The 16,464-nt window shown below is 37.0% G+C and overlaps 1 long non-coding RNA gene across 2 annotated transcripts in view; it reads left to right on the top strand.

The window, feature by feature from the left end:
• Nucleotides 1-16,464, top strand: part of LOC135451148 (uncharacterized) — a 64,191-nt gene that overhangs the window by 37,114 nt on the left and 10,613 nt on the right. Inside the window, exon 3 of one of the 2 annotated variants that reach the window (XR_010441233.1) lies at nt 10,095-10,231. The exons of the other annotated variant lie outside the window; for it this stretch is intronic. This is a non-coding gene — a long non-coding RNA (uncharacterized LOC135451148). Of the gene's footprint in view, nt 1-10,094; nt 10,232-16,464 lie in introns of those variants that run through there. 2 annotated transcript variants of the gene reach the window in all.

The raw sequence follows: 16,464 nt of genomic DNA, 5'->3' as shown, positions 1-16,464 counted from the left end.
ATAGAAACAGCATGCAACATCAGTCTCCACTTCTTCTTACTTCCAATGTGTCATCCAAGAAGAAAGCAGATCTTCTATTTTCTCTCAACAGGTGAAGCCTAAAGCAAGGAATAAGTTATAACACAAACATTGCATTAGTTGGTCACTAGAGGATTAATTGTAAAAATCAATTATGTTTAACACCTGGAAAGATGAAAAATACCTCAAAAAACCTGACCCAGAATTAAACTATAAGAAACACTTTGGAAAACAAAGAGGTAGGCAAGACAAGCATCAAGAGGGTCTGAGGTGAAAGGCAAAAAACTAAAACAGAAAAAGGGAAGTCACCACAGATGAATGCTTATCCTCAGGAAAGAGCAAGATAGTAGATTTTATAGTCTGAGCATGAGGCTTCCAGAGTCATTTGTAGACCAAAGGACCAGATCCTGCACTGGATCTCTTCCCAGATTTTCCCCTGCAACTTAGTGTGAATCCTGGTTGTTTCTTGCTCCCTCCCCCTTCACCCACTGGCTTTCCCTTCACAGTAAATGAAAGGTTTCTCCTCTTTGTTTGTTGTGTTTCTAGAGTAATTTTTCTTTTTTCCCAGGCATAGCTCTTTTGATAAATTCTGCTTTGTAACAATGTCCAGATCAAGCTCCCAAGCATCATAATATTTGCTTTTAGGAAGTGTGATTTGTGTGGAGTTTTTTGTACTTTTACTGCAGTAGGTACCTACAAATACAGTGGAAGAAAATGAGATGTCAGGTTTTTTATAAAGCTATTTGTCAGGTGAAAGATTTATTTCTCACAAAGATGGATAGCTGAATACACTTGTAAAAGGAAAACTGAATTCTATGGGGACACTAATGGCTGTCTGTGGCTCTCGGAAAATGCAATCTGAGAATAAAGTTTTTTGAAGGCCTGCACTCATATTTTGGCTTCTACTGAAAACTATACCTGATTGTGATGTAACTGTTAAAATACATTTTCATGGGACTGCTGAAGTGTGAGGAGTTTTTAAAAGAGAATTGTGAAGAAAAGAACATTTAGCTTTCAGTTGTATAATATGAACAAATTGTGGTGCTAGAGAATGTGATGGCTGTGCTTGGGTCATCCCCCTTGGGATGGTGCAGAGGCAAACTGAGGTCCTCTTCCCTTTTATGTGAGAATGGACAAACTACTATAGATGAGGAAAAAAATAAGTCTCATATTGAAGAAGAAAAGCAAGTGGAAATAAATTCTCAAATGTCTTAAAAATTAGAGCAAGATAAGCAAGACAGCCTTTCCAGCTCCTTGCTTTGTGGTGCTGCAGTTGCCTGCCATGCCCTTTAGGCACCACGTGCTGCCCTGCTCTGTCCCCTCAGCTGCCTCTGTCATGCTCTGCAGCCTGTTCACCTGTGAGAGCAGAAAAGATGGGCTACCTGGAGCTGCCTTCTTTAAATAAAGTGCTTTGTGCTGTATATGCAGCTTAGGGATTTTGCTAGTAAAGCATGCTAGTAATTCATTGCACCTAAAGAAAAATATTCTGAAACAAATGAGGAAAAAACCCAAGACTTGAAAGCAGCAGTATGAAAAGATCTAAGTTAACTTACAGCAGAATAGATGACATCTAAGGAGACTGATCACTTTTTGCATTAGAACCAAACTAGGTGTAAGTTGGCATTATTGGTTTAATTATTTTTTGAATAGTATTTGCATTTATTGTTGATTTGTATTCTTACTATTAGAAATAGTTGATCTCAGAATAGTTAGATATGAATTCCGTTTAAATATTTCTGTCTGGAAATGGCTATTGATTTCTAGGGATCTATTTGTAATTTAGAGGTACTTGCCAGACAGCTCAGCCAATACATTTGCATGATTAGGTTGTTTGGGAGCTGCTCATTTTGAATTTTCATGGTGTGTGACTAGTGACCGAACTCATGCATTATTGCCTCTATTCCATTTTTCAGCAGCAAGCTTTTAAAAAGCAGGAGAATAAACAGCAGAAAGTTTATAATATGTACACAGAACTTGTTTTCATGTGAACCTTGGGTGCCATCTTTGAAAAATTTTGGGCTCAATGTTTCTGTGAATAAACCCAGGCTTGAGAACAACTAACTGCAGAGCAAACAAATAAAGTTTCTTATACGTGAAAAACTTGAAAAGGTACCTGAGGAATTGCTTTCCCCAGATGTATGATGAGAGATGGGGCATGTGAAATGCTTAATGTTAGTATCAGTCTTGTGTTTCAATATCCCCTATATAATTGTTACAGAAGTTGTGGAGCTCTTAATGACTGAAACTGAGTGTAGATTAGTGAATGTTAGAATTTTCTTGTTTAATTCTGTCTAAAATTAAAGCACATTAAAATATTTTTCCAGAGAAATAGAATTAAATAATCTCTAAAATTGCATGTTTACCTTCAAAAATCCTCAGACTGTTTAAAGACTTTTTCTTTAAATAGCATCTGAAAAAGATGTGTTTATTACCTTTTGTTTTTCAAGTCTGTTTTTTATCTCAAGCAGGCCACACTGGCATCAAATTCTTATATCTCTGTGTAGCAGTCTGAGGAAGAAATATTAGAATGGAACAAAATCTTTCCAACTGGTTAATGAGTTACTTCAGAGTCATCCCTGTATTTGCTGGCGGGTGCTGGCAGAGTGAAGTTGCAGTAGGAGTATTGTTTATCTGTTTGTTTGTTCTAATAATTAATTATATGTACACTTAGAAAAACACAATTTCTGTTTACTTTTAGCTAATATTTTTAAATAATCCCCTAATGTTAGTACAAGTGATCAGTAATGGACTTGTTTATAGGAATTAATTGCTGCTAAGAGATTTATTTCAGGCAATATTCTGTTTGTTGTCTTAAGCTGAAGAAGTTCCTGAAGAAAAAGTCCAATGGCTCAGTGTTAGTCTGGGGTTCTGTTGGGTAACAGGCTTTAATGCCAGCTTTGTCCCATCTGCTTGTGCTAGTGTTATTACTGAGGTCAATGGATTAAGAAATAAAAATGTAGAAACTGTGAACTGTACAGACTTTTGTCTCAATGGATTGCTTTTTGCAGATGTGTGAGGCCGTATTTATTCTTTAGTCATGTTTATGGAACTTACTGAATATCATGGGGATAGTGCTGGCTATACTTCAAGTAGGAATTAAAACCATGTATTTTCATTGTCTGAAAAGGAAGATTCCCCTCCTTTCTCTAGTGTATTCTGTAAAGAAGTATTAGACAAAGAAAATAATATCCATGCTGCATAGGTCTCACTTTGCTCCCATTTGAGTCAATAGTAAATCTGTTACTGAATTTAATGAGGGTCATCTGGGACAAAACAATGCCTGCAAAAAAAAGTTTTTTAGGCAATTTAATAAGAAACTGTAATAACATGTTGAAACAAAGCAATTATTTTGTTGGCCACAAATGGAAGTTACTTCTAATATGTGCAAGTTTTTGAATGGGTTTATCCCACTTTGCAAAATTAGGTATCTAATCAAGGGTAGTCATTTGGACCTTCCTTCTGATGCCATAATAAAGCTGAACAGCCTGAGTGGGCCAAGGATAATTCTCCTTTCTTCACCCCAAGAAAATTCCCTTACAAAAGTATTGATGCAGTTTTGTTTAGCTGAAATCCAAATTTGTAAGTATGAAGAACTTATCTATAGTCAATGCAGTTGTAAAGTTACAAAGGTCTGCAACACTGTTTAGACTGAAACTGATGTTTTAAGGCAATTACTACTGTAGAGTGAGGGGAAATGTTTTACAAATAGTGTTGATATTAACTATTTTCTTTTGTAAACCCATTAATTTCTTTGCAAATATATATTTCCATTATTCAGTGATTAGCCCATACAAAAATGAGGTGTATCTGAGGGAATAACAAAATGAGCAGTAGAAGGCAGTGTTTGTCCTTACACTGCCCAGTGAGGGTTTGGACCAGTGTGATGAGCACAGTAGATTATGCTGAAAGGGAAAATAGATACTTTTACCCAAAGGTTAGGAGTGAACCCTGATGCATATTGTGATTAACTCCAGTAGATTGCAGTAAGAACAGTAATTTGAAACGTGTGATACATTAAGCCAGACACTGATACAAAGCAGAAGTAGGAGAGCATGATTTGCTTTTTCAGAAAAGTGGAGTCAATTGGCATCAAATGCCCTTAAGCACTGGAGGTGCAATCTGTCTGATAGTAACCTATAAGAAATAATTGTTGGATTAAAATGGCAGCACAAAACTTGGAAAATAAAATGATTATGTACAGTCAGACACAGGATGAAGTGGCTCTTAGGAAGCCATAGTAGTTAATATTTACAGTGGCCTTAACTCTCCTTCCCAATCCTGTTTCCTTCTATCTGTGTTCATGTAAAAGTCCCATTCTTTTTACTGCCATTTATTACAGGATCCTGCAAAAAATAAAAAGTATAGTAAGGAAAATCCATTGTCTTGTTTTTAGTAATATCCTTATTTCTTCAACAGTTTTGTATGGCTTTTTTTACTGGTTACTTTTTCTCTAAATATACAGGGTCCTGTAATAAATGTCTGACGAAAAAAATACAGACACTATTGAAAATGTCAATTTTTTTGTTCTTTACAACTTTTTTCTTCTTATTTAAAAGATCCTGTGATCAAACTCTGCTCGGATAAACAACACAACACTGAACACAGCATACAAGTTGTGCAGCCAGCTTGTATTGATCTGTACCCATCCATCCATCATTTGTACTGTGTGTGATTGTGTAGCTCCAGGAACTGCAGGGGTGGAGAGAAGGAAAAGCAGCCCCTTTTGTTTGCAGAGAATACAACATTCAAGAGCAATGAAATGGCATGTTCAGCCTGTTCTGGAAACAGAAAGAAAGTCTGATTCATTGCACACCTATTTGAATGTACACTGATTATTCCAGTTAGAACTCAGTATGTGGTGGTGATTTTTCTGGTATAAAAGTAGGTTTTTGTTATGGTTTTTCATTACAATAAAGAGGTTTCTTCTTTTTTTCTTCCCCGTGGTTGTTTTGAGGCTGGGTTATTCTCTACAATCTGTACAATGTTCATGTTTATTTCCTTCTGCATCTTCTCCATATTTATATTGCTCACTTGTGTGACAGTTTTTAAAATTTCTGTTCGACTCATATGTCAACAGATTTTTAATTATGCAAATATCTTACCTTAGCTTTGATCAATTACAGAAGAGATGGAATTTTTTTTCTTCCTTGCCATTATATCCCACTGATGTCTTTCCATTGTGGTTGTTTCATGTTGCCCTAGCAGATCCTTTTAATTTTGAGCTCTGGTACACAGGAATTTTTTTAATGATCAGAAGTGCCCTTGTGTTGATCTTTTATTGGTTTCCAATAAGATATTAGTTTAAAATTATTTGGATTCTCTAAATTTGTGACACGGATTTCATTTGGAAAGTCAGTGTCAGCAGAAGTTCCACTAAACTGGTGCTACTAGTTATTTCCAAGCAACACTAATTACTGTCTGTGATCTCTTTGTAGAATACCTCATCAATGTACTGCCTGAATGCAATCATGTATTTGGATTGGAAATATTCCCAGAATTCAATTCCAGATGTTCCTTTTCCAGCCTTGCAAAACAGTGATATTCTCCAACTGCACTGGGCTATGGTACAGACAGCATTTCCTCAGAATTGGTGTCTGACAGAAGGCAGCAGAGAGGTTTCAATAATATTTGGTTCAAAGTTTTGCATTCTGTGCTGGTTCAAGCAGAATCATCTGAAAATGCAGTTTTACTAAACTCAAACTAAATATAGGATTATGTAAAAAAGTCAAAATAGATTCTGAAAGTGGTTTAATTTTGATGCCACTGAAATGTTTAATTATTTTTTGTCCGTCTTGATCCCTTTTTTGCTTTGGTTTCTATTCCAGACCTATCGTTAATATACTACTCATTACACCTTCCACAGGTTTGATATTGTAGATATATCCAATATATGAAATTTAGTAGTTTTTTTCAGTGTTATTGAGGTATAATGCCTCAATGTCAGACAAAACTGATTTATATTAAAGTGTGTGTTTTAAAAACTTCCAGCCATAATTCAAAGCAAAATGAAATTACAGCATGTAAATAGTTCTGGAAAATGTAAATGGTTGTTTATGAGATTCATAACAGAATGTCACAGTATAAGGCCAGGAATGTGTTTCTGCTTTAAGTGTTTATTCTGCTAGTTTGACATTGTGCCTGGTTTTAGGGAGCTTGTGAATGAGGCTTCCAAATGGCTTTATATTAGAGAGAATCCCCTATATTTAAGAAGATAAAGCAAAATGTTCATAGGGAATTGCTGCTCAGCGGAACTTCCGAGAAATGTGACCGTGTGTTAATGCACAGGTTGATGTGAAGTCTTGGGTAAGCTTGAAATGTTTGTCCTGGATTTTACTTTAATTTTGCATCTATTCCTCATTTGGAAAAAATACTTGTTATTACATCTGTCATGGAATTGGAGAAAGTTACCATAAATGCTTTTTCCATGTAGAATTAGACTTACAACTAAGAATGCCTTTAAAACAGAGCTTTGAGACAATTAACAGCTTGTAGAGAAAGTGGACAGACAAAAAAAAAAAAAGCAAATTACTCTCAAGTAAGGCAGTGATTAATCATATCAGTGTTCCACTTTTATACCTATGCCTTAAATATTTGCTTGACTTTTTTTTATGGCGCTTCATTATTTGCTATTCAGCGTTCATAGTTTGTTTTTCTCTTGTTTAAATCATTTTAGTCATTTAAAAAGAGCACTAGAAACATTGTTTTTTAATTAAGTTGGCCAAACATTCCAGACATATAAAAGAGTAGTATGGCACTGAGGCAAAGATTTTACAAACATCCCAAGGACTCAAAATTGTTGACATAAAATGTTCAGCAAATGCTTGCAGGTAATGAGTGTTTGAATAAAATGATGGTCATTTCCTAGAGAATTTGTGATAAGAGAGGGGACTAAAGTCACAAGAATGTGATTTGCAATGAATAATTCAGTTGAAGCAGAACAAACATTTGCAAGTTGGGTTTCCTTCATGTTTCATAAATTTCACATCCTATCATTTATTTGCCAAAAGTTATTCTCTTCTAATTAGTTTTCTAGAAATCTGAAGTCTTATCCATTTCACAAACTTAAAAGAATAAGTTCCTTTACATAGTCCTTGTTTTTCTTTGAAGTTGGTTCTGTGTTTTCATAAGTATGAAAACAAAATGTAATTTGTCCTAATGAGGAGAAAAACTATTTACTCATCTGCAGAAGGAATTGCTGAATACATTAAATAGTAAACTCTAGAAATTCTGGTACCTAGGTGTCTTATTAAACTTGTTTTGCTGTTTTTTGATATTTTCTCTTTTGTTGAATAGCAATACTTTGTCTTAACTTTTTTTTGCAGGAGAAGAGGTTACACTTGGGTTGATATTAAAATGATAATTTCCTTTTTATTTTTATTGCTGGTCATGAATTATTTGACAACAACTAAAGACAGTTGTGTTTCATGGGGAAACAATGTATTGTTTATTTTTCCTCTTTTAAGCTTACAAATTACCCATAAAGACATTAATTCATTTATATTTTTAATTGTTTTCAAAAAAGTTTTTGACCTGTAGACAAGGATGCAGTGTTCTTAGACTTCCTAAAAATATGTTTGATACCAGCAACATCTGTGGAATGGGAGTTTACCTCATAAAAGGCTGGATTCTGGTGCAAATTCTTTCAGGGCATGTTCAAAATTAACTTTCAAAAATATGTTGCCATAGTTTATTTTGAATTCATTGTCATTATTGCTTCTGCTCCTTTTCCATTTACTCACAGAGAGGACATGAATGTAGCTGGTGAGAACTCCAGGCTGCCTGGGAAGTTGTTTGATGTAAACTTCAAATTAGTCTGTTGGCATCAGAATAGCTTTAGATTAAAAGATATGAGTTTCATTTAAGTATGATATCAGCCTATCAGCAGAAAGAGATTGAACTGCTTTCTGTCAGAGATTTTTAACAAGATTGCAATGATAAAATGGAGAAGACAATGAGATTATTGTATCATGAAGCATGGAAGCTCGAGGCAGTTTTAAAAAACTTGTTGCTATAATTAGTTTAACCATAAATGTCATAAAGCCCTGTTGTGTGTGTGCTGTCTGACAGACTGTACAAATCAAATTGTAGAGATAGTGGCTTAACAACTATTCCCTTCAGCTTCTTCCCCATAGCATCTGATTTCTATTAGCATGAGGTAAGCAGCTCATGCCCTGACTTGCAGAATTATATTATTTCTTTGATTTCTTTTCTATGGACACAACATTGCTTAAATTATCCCCTCCAAGCTGACATCTGCAGCAGTGGCAAGAAAGGTGCTCAGGCTGTGCCTCTGTAGCATTTGTCAGGTGCCTCTTCAGGAAAAACCAAGGTGCCAGAAAGGCGTCAGTCCTGAGGAGCCAACAGCAGTAAAGGCAGGTTAATTACCTGTAATCACCTGTTAGAGAACAAGAGAATGGTGTAGCATTTTTTAGTTAACAAAAATATCAGACTGGCTTCCTGCCTCCAAACTTTTCAAAGCTTGAAAATATAAATTTCTACTGTTCTTCCCCACTGTGATTTTCAGTGGAATTTTGTGGGATTTTTGGAACAGAACACTTGGGCTGATGGGAAGATGGATCAGCTGAGGAAATACTGGTGTAAGGAATACCCAAATTTTCATAGCAATAGATTTCCCTAATGTGTTTCCCTTAGTATCAGGTTTATTTCTCTTGTATAATCATACAAAAATAAGAAATTGAGCAGCTTCATATTTGATGTTTAGAGGATAGGCTCCAGCTAGAGCTGGCCCTCATCCTCTAATTAGTCCAGTTATGAAGAGTCGCTGCTACTCAGATAAATCAGTACAAAGAATAATGTTTTACAGGGCTAAAAAACAATTTTCTTCAGAATGTGCCCTCTGTAATTGCTACAGATTTCTCTGCTTTTCAGGACTGTGTGTTGCGAGTTCTGATGTTTTCTGATTGCATATCAAGAAAGTTTGTCACTTTAACCAAAGGTCTATAATAACATCTTGTAGAACCGATTCTGGTTGAACTCACTGAACATTAAAATCTACTCAGCTGTTCATGAAAGGAGTTCGAGTTTTTCCACAAGAAAGAGTCTGATTGGAAAAGTCAATGATGGTATCAGGAAGGTTTCTAATTATTGCAGCAGATTTTGGATTAGGCATTCTGCGTGCAGGCATTTTAATGAAGAATTTTTTTCCCTGTCCCTTGCCAGTGGGTAGGGGATACTTGAGCTGCACCACATATTTAGAAGTCATTGATACATGCCTGATAACACAAATTAAAATTTCACCAGATACAGAGCATGAAATCTTTAAACCACTTCCTATTTATAAAGCTTTTCTTTTGGAGACAATAGGGACTACTGGGTATACCGGAATGGTTTCTGAATATTGAAGTAAAAATTTGTGATGTCTGTATTGCCTGAGGGCTTAGGAAAAAGCAGATAAGGACATCTTGGATCAGCAAACTCAGATAAGGTGAAGTAAATTCCTTGATCTTCAGGGAAGATAATTAGTCAATCTCGAATCCCACAAAGGAAGTCTCCTTATTAATAAAGCTAGATCACATACCAGTTTGTCCCTTATCTAATGTGACTGACTGATTACTAAAATCCTCCATTTTTCTCTGGCTGTTGCCTTCCTGAGTAAACAAATCACCAGGTTCGATTGGCTCCCATTTGCACTTCATTGCCCCCTGACAGCAAACATGCTGTAAAAACAAGCTGCCTCAGGTACTTTTCAATCTCCAAAGGGAGAAGGAGCAAATGCATACCTAATTATTTTAATTTTTTAGTTTTGTTTTCCACGAGACATAGTGTTTAATTTTGAGTGCAAAACCATTTTTTCAGTAAGCTAATGTCAAGGTTACAATAATACACTTTTTGCTGCCGGGAAGGCATAGAGAAATCCATCAGTGTTTCAAATCCGTTTCTGTTACAATCCAAATTGTCTTCCAGAAGTGTGAGGTAATTAAAAGACTAAAACCAGGCCAAGAAGTAAATGGCTTTACTTGCGTGCAGTATTTAATTTGGATGAAAGTTAATTCAGAGCAAGTTAAACAGTGAACAAACTCTGCTGAAATGTATTTGGTTTCTTCCCTTCATTTTAGGAGGCACAAATGCATCAAGAAAGTGAGTAACATACCAGTCTGGATGTATTGTCTTCGAAGAGATCCTTTTGGCACCTGTCTGTACTTATTTTCTCTTTGATATTTGATCTCTACATTAGGACTAAATTAACAAAAACTCAAACCCCAATTATATAGTATAATGTTTTAAACTCAGCACCTTTTCTATGTTTAAAATATCTTTTTTTGGAACTGGTTTGGTATATGTGAGCTAGCTGGAAATTAAGCAAAATATATTCAGATCTAGCTATTGTCCTTGACTTTCCTTCTGAACACAGCAGAAACATTTCTGTCAAGGGCACAAAAGAGAGAGAAAGGGTTATCCCAAAATAAATGCCACCTGAGGGGTGGGGACCTGCCAAGGGCCAGCCCCTCTGTGGGTGCCTGGATTCCTGTGGGGAAAGCACTTGTCCTCTGGCCCCTAACACAGGCATCCTGATGGGGGTGCAAGGAGCTTTCTGGCTCCCTATCCTTGAAACTAGCTCTGCTCTTCTGACTAGGCACTCTGGCCAAAACCAGGGAAATCTTTGCTTTGATGTTATTTATAAATAAGATACAAAATGCTATTTTTTAGCAAATTGCCAAATGATGGAGAGGAACGCCTCAGTGACTCAACCAGGTAAAATTTATATATCAGCTGAGTTTTAAAAACACTATCAACTACAGAAATGTAGGAGGCAATTCTGAGTATTGGTAGGTGAGAAATACTGTTCTTTACCATTCTTGATTTCATTAAATCACAGAATGGAAGACAGGGGTTCTCTGGGTTAATTATGCAAGAGGTAGAACGGAAATTAAAAACAATCTCTTTGGGGCCTATTAAAGAAAGAGGGCAGGGAATACCGGAGGCTAATGAGATTGCTGTAGTGTTGGGAAAGGAGCAGAGGATAGCTCTGATAGGAACTGGCAATATGAGAGCAGAAACAGTTCTTGAATATTTCAAGGCTGCAGTGTTCACTCTGGGGAAAATACTAAAGAAGCTAATGGAAACAGTAATTCATTAATATTTTATTTAAGATATTTATGCAAGTCATGTGTTTTTAAGTATTTCCAGGCTACTTCTATGAGATGGGAATATAATGAGGCAGAAGAATTGAGGAGCAATAGTATCTGAAGCAAGTTTGCTAATTGAGTTTGATCCAGACTGGCCACTTGAAGCAATATCAAGCGAATGGGTTCTTGCAGTAGGTTGCTGCTCGTTGCAGCATGGCAAATCCCTGCAGCTCATACCCAAATGATCCCACTGCTCAGAGAAGGGAAGAGCTGAGAGATTCTTGTCACACAAGATGCTTCTGAGGTGTGTTTTGATTGAAGTTAATAATTCAGGGGCCTTTGAAGAAGATTGCTCTTAATTGTCAGTAATGAAAATGGGCAAACCCAGCTACAGCCAACTGAGTTTGTGAAGTGCTCTGTGCTTTGCAGTTGCCCGCATGTGAGACCCCAGTAAGGTTAACATTAAGGAATGAATGAACAGGAGACGTGAGGTAGAAAGAGGAGCTGTGCAGTTTCCCCCTGTTCTGCTTGTCTCTTCTGCTTTAGAGCAAACTGTCATAATAATGGCATGGTACATGCACAGCCTTATGTTAACAGCTTGCTGGAGATGATATTCTATTCCCTTTGGGCAGCCTGCATGCCAGCATTTGACATATGCACAAAGAAAGGAACTGAGAAAGGGAGAGTGGGTAGTTCTGTGATCAGCAAGTAGCTGGGAAACTACAAGACAGCAGACTATTTCATACAGCTTACTGATAACTTGATGTTTTTTCACTCTTTTCATTTGAAAGATAACATATTACACATCAAACCCTTTTAAAATCACTATTAAATAAAAGGAATTGACCAAAAAGCCCCCAAACCCCAACCAACCAGACAAAACCCCCATAATCTCACCTTAAACCAAACCAGTAACAACAACAAAAAAGCAAACCCCCAACCCCTCTCTCCCCTTTTCCCCCCTGAAAAACTAAGCCTACCTCAGACTATATCCTACCTGCTTGTTTTAGGGAGTGTTTGACCTCACTGGAGATTAGCTGAGGTTTGGAAAAGCCTTTGAGAGGTGTGAGGTGGGGCTGTCCTGAGTGCCCAGCGTTGCAGGGGTGAGGCTCTCAGAGCTGCCGGGCACTGAGAGCAGTGCTGGGCACAGAGCAGGCTGCAGCACCTGAATCACCCAGAGCTCTGAGAGCTCTGCACACACTGAGCTCAGCTATGCAGCACCCTCGTAGATAATTCATTGCCATTATTTTTCCTTATAGATATCAATAAACCCAGATTTACAGAGACTTTCAGATTTGTGATGTGTTCTGTTCCAGTGGGAGCTGTGTTACCTTCACATGCCTTGAAAGCTCATGTTATAGGAGTATGCTTTGTTTCTTAAATCAGTAAACCAAAATAAATTCTGGCATAACAGCTATGCTTAAATGGCTTAAATTCTATTTATCAGAATGTTAGGTGACTCCTAATATATTTTCTTAATTTTCTCATATTTGTGTGTTTTTATGCTATGGTTGAAGAAGATCGCAGCAGCTGCAACTGCTCTTTATCCTGAACTGAACTATTGGCTCAATTTTACGTTGTTTAACCAAACTGAAAGGAGAATGGTTGAATTGTGTGAATACTTATTTCACTCATTCTTAATTCAAAGGGAAATATACTCTTTCAGAATAAATTTAAGGAAGGAGAAAAGATAATTCCAACGTATTTTGCTGAGGTTTCTGTCATTACCTGTAATGCAGAGGGCAGAGGTTTTTGAGAACTTAAATATTTTTATTTATTTAGTGTTTGGTTTATTGTGTTATTAAGAATTTCCTATACCAATAGAAGTATACCGTTTTCCTTGTGTAGATTGATTCTGAGAAATTTAATGCTTCCAAAATAGGAACTCTGGAAATAATAGGAATTAACAAAACAATCAAGGGAGGCTTGGGGTAACATCATGGGGTAACAACAGCTTACTGTCATAAAAAAATATACATGACAAGCTTTATGTGCTGCTCTGGGTTGTGTATTTCAGTGAGATTTGAAGTGCTGTGGTTTTGCTGTTTCAGTCTGGATTTGTGCTGATATTCCTGACCTTCCAGTTCAAATGTAACTCAGAGTGCAAAAATAACTGTAAGAGTTTGGAGTATAGTGGCACCTGTAGATTAGAGGTACAAATGCAGTAAAAGTGTCCTGGTAGAGTTCCAGCAGTCAGACTCAGCTCTGGCAGCTCATAAGAAAAGGCAATAATGCGCAAGTGAAGCTGTGTAATTGCAGTTGCCATGGGAACAAGCCTTGGGTTTGCAAGTTCCCTGAGTTCTGTGGATTGAAATTTCTGTCTCAGCAGTGTATCAATATACTATTTTGAATAACATCTCTTTAAATTATGTCCCTAAAGATGTTAGAATTGTCACGGACATTATTCAACATAAAATAATGTCCTCTGCTATAATTCTTATTAGCACACAGTTGTATGCATTATCAGTTGATCTATCTGGAAGCAAAAAATTCCACTGACATTTTAATATGAATTTTTTGTTCATAGTTTTAAACTTCTTTTTGTAAAATATATTTTTAATTTATTTTTGTAAGGAGTGTTAAATTCGAAGAATTGACTGACTTGGTACTTGTTGCAGAGCAGCTTAAGCTGTTATTTTAAAGACTTCAGGGAAAATGAACCATTTTCTCAGTGTAAAGCTACTAAGAAATAGGTTTTAAAAACAATTCAGTGGAAATTTTTTCAAGTGATTGTTCTTGAAAGTAAAGATATGTGTTTTCAATTTTTAGTTTCCGAGATTTTTATTAAGGATTGAAAGTCAGCTTCTTAAAGTAGCGCCTCTTTCCTAAATTCTGTTTATCCACAACTTTGGCCAAATTTTCTAGATTAAATCTGGATAGTTCTTAATGATTATTATATGAAAAATGAAATGCCATCATGTGGGAATTTCCCTCAGAACTTTTAGAGATAATTTTTAAAATTAAGCCTTTTTGAAGAGACACTTGTGATTTTTGTTCTCTGTGCCAAATCTCTTCCCTAGAGGCCTGAGTTGATCCTTGATGAGGTGTCAGTTGGTGCTGTTGGCAGAAACACATTGTGCATTGAAATATAAGTGCTTGCTGGGTGAGCCCTTCACCCAGGAACTGCACATTTCATTAGCTGTGGTTCCACTCTGCATTAATGGGGGTGACAGCTTGTCCTGTGTCACTTCATAAACAAGGTGACCTTCACAAAACCTTTCCTAATTGATTAGAGACAGAAATAATGTAAATATAATCCATTAGAAGTAATTATGTGTGTGCTTTCTCCATTGCTTTGCATCATGGGGAGCTGTACATAACATGAGGTAAGAGCCCAATGCAGATAAAAATGAGGAAGTTATGGGGTGCTTGAGCATCTTGCTCTCTCTGATTGCCATGCTGTCTTCCTCAAGGCAACTACATTATTTCTTCATTGCTATTGCAAAAGGAAGCTAGAAATACCAGGGGATGATCACCAGGAGAAATAAAAGTCACACAACATGTAAGAGATAATGCAATCCTGCACAGTGGGGTGAAGGGAGGGTGTGATGGCAACAGCAGATGACGTTTCTTGATATGTGCAGCAGACCACTGAGCTGAGCTCCTGCCATCCTTCTGAAGGCAAAGGGCCACTGGGCTTTCCCTCTTCCTTCCTAAGGAAAACCTGGGCTGCAGGTGGACTGCAGACTGTGTTTTGCCACTGAATGTAATTTGAAAATCACCAGCAGAAGTTTTGTGACCTCTAGTGCTTAGAGATTCAGCAAACTGCCAAAACAGTGGTGATAACGTTGAAGGCTTTAATTTGCCAAAAGGAAATACATCTGGACAGTCATATGCAGTAGTAGCAGCTGCAGCACAGCCTTCCCTCAGCAGTTAGGCTTCTTATCAAAGTCTGATGTCAGAACACAACAATATGATAAACTGTTTTTTAATGGCAAAAAGCCGAGCCAAAATTATTTTCATAATTTCCTAGCAGCATCATATGGCCACGGTGAAGTAACAGGTACATGGGGGTATAAACTGTACAAATACATCAATTTCAGTACAGTAATATGAGGAGTGAGATACTGCTCAGCACGTGTAATATCATCAGAACCTGGTCCAGAATGAATATTCACAAGCCTTTAGGTTGAGTTTTCTGGTTTCTGAGGTAGATTAGTCTCAGGATTCAGCCTGCTGTTTTGTGCTTGGTATTTTTTATTTTCATTTATAATTAGGCATCTGAGATGTGGCAAGCAACACTTGGGCATATTTTACAAAAAGTGCTGTTTGGACACTTCAAAAATTGCATTTTGAAAAGAAAACTAATTTTCTGTAGAAGTACTCAAGCTTGGCATGTTTTTATGAACTCCAGTTTTTTCTCTATTGACCATGGTTAAAAATACTGCACTTCTCTGGTAGGCATGATCAAGGGAACTGGACTGGGTGTGGAAAAGGATATTTCCCACCTGAGTTAAGAAAGAACAATAGGTCTAATAGGGCTCACATGTCATCTCTCTTGGAGGCTTACCCCCATGAGCTTCCTTCAGGCTATACTGGGCTGCGTGACAAAGATGAAGCTCCCAGATCCTACTTCATAGCTTTGAAATCAAATCCCTGCTCTGGGAATTCAGCCCAGCAGAGGCTGTGCTCTATTAATTATTCAGTTACTACTTCTGTACTGGTAGACCAGAGGTAACCTAGCATAGGCTGTTGTCTTCATAAAAGATTATCCAATCCTCTACAAAGGATTACTAAGAGAAGCCCTAATTTCTGGAGAAGTTATAGAATACCAGAAATGGTGGAAGTGATCCAAACCTGTATAACCAAATGCTAGTGGTAATCTCTGTGCAGGTGCTTTTCTACCTGAGAATGTTTTTGAAACATTTCTTCTGGCTTATTGCAGTGTCTCTTCAAGAGTCTGAAACAAATTGTGGCCATTGCACATAATCACAAATCCCAGTTGGGGATTTCATACAGAAATTGCAGCAGCTGGGTATGGGCTGAAGTGGTGCCTTTTCACTGTGATCTGCCATTTTTAAACAACTGTGTTCTATAGGTCAGTGTAAGAAAGCACTCACCACATAGCCCTTTATCATGCTGGTTTTCAAAGCCAAATCTGCATGTCCAGGACTGCTAAATTATACCCATTTGGTGTGTTAAAAATGAGAATCTAGCAGCTGATCTAATTGGACAGGTAAGGTTGCATATTGGTAAAATAAATCCCTATGCATAACAAAGGTATATTAACTGTCTGCACTGTTCTTCCTTCTTGGAGTATACTGGATTGCAGCAGTGTTTGGCAGGCATAATTTCCCTGGCTCTTGCAGAAAAAGTGGAATTTAGAAAAGCTGTGAAACTATTCTAATTTACATCAGAG

This window comes from Zonotrichia leucophrys, chromosome 8 (genome assembly GCF_028769735.1).
Source record: "Zonotrichia leucophrys gambelii isolate GWCS_2022_RI chromosome 8, RI_Zleu_2.0, whole genome shotgun sequence".
In the NCBI taxonomy this organism is placed as follows: Eukaryota; Metazoa; Chordata; class Aves; order Passeriformes; family Passerellidae; genus Zonotrichia; species Zonotrichia leucophrys.
This window is presented reverse-complemented; position numbering and strand designations above follow the sequence as displayed.